Source organism: Mus pahari, chromosome 10, assembly GCF_900095145.1.
Source record: "Mus pahari chromosome 10, PAHARI_EIJ_v1.1, whole genome shotgun sequence".
NCBI lineage: Eukaryota > Metazoa > Chordata > Mammalia > Rodentia > Muridae > Mus > Mus pahari.
Window position 1 is genome coordinate 87,674,260 of NC_034599.1, and position 1,128 is coordinate 87,675,387.

Below are 1,128 nucleotides of genomic sequence, written 5' to 3' on the forward strand. Positions count from 1 at the left end.
CAAAACCTAAAATGCACAAAATGCATGAAGTCCATTTTGATTTGGCTCACTACTCCTGGGCATGTGGCCCACCCTGGAGAGTGATCAATATATCCAGTGACACTCTTTTGGAGAAAAAAATGATTTTGCACTTAACACAGAGATCAATTGCAAATAGCTTCTTGATTAGAGGTTGGGTTTTGTGCTCATTTCCCCTTTCCATGCTGGGAACTTTTTTTTTCCTAATTTGACCTTGACCTTGTGCTCATCGTGTGTGTGTGTGTGTGTGTGTGTGTGTGTGTGTGTGTGTGTTGTCCCAGTCTCCGTAAGTTCCTCTGTGTATCAGTCCAGCAGTGTCTGGAAGCTGCTGTTTCCTTGGAGTCATACACCACCTCTGGTCTTACAATCTTTCTACCCTCTTCTGCATAGATCCCTAAGTCTTGAAGCATGATGTCACCCTTAGGGCTGAGTGTTCCAAAGTCCTACACTCTCTACATATTGTCCAGTTGTGGGTCTGAAGTGGAAATCTCTGGTTTCTTTGCAAACTCATTTGTGTCTCATGTTTTTTGGAAGCTGTCTTATGAGAAGATGGTTTGCTGGAACAGACATGTAAGAGGATGTTTTGTTGAAGATGACACATGAGAGGGTATGTGATGTTTTGCTGAAGTGGATGCTTGAGGGGGCACATGATAGTTGCAAAGAGTATAAATGGGACCCATAAACAGTGAGAGGATGCTCTCACATTGCTGTATCTTGCAACACTTTGCTGGTCCTTTCTGGTCTTCACTTCATAGAGAGAAATGCACCAACGAGCTTCTCATGGTGTTTCAGCTGCTTCTGGCTGCTTCCATTGATTGATACTGATTCAATGGAGTCTTACAGTTTAGCTGCTGCTACTGATACTACATACATGTGGCATTTGTGGTTGAACTAGACAGCTGGTATCCTGACAACGAGAGTAGAATTACCTCCAAAGAAGTACTTCTAAACAGGTTCACAATCCCCTTTCCTATAAACCTTCTTTTTCCTCTACCTCTGGTCAGGGGGCTAGAAGGGAGGATGAGATGTTCTAGTACCCTCAATACATAAATAATTCAAGGTTTACAAACACCTAAGCCTACATGGGTCTCAGTGTTAATTACAATCCAC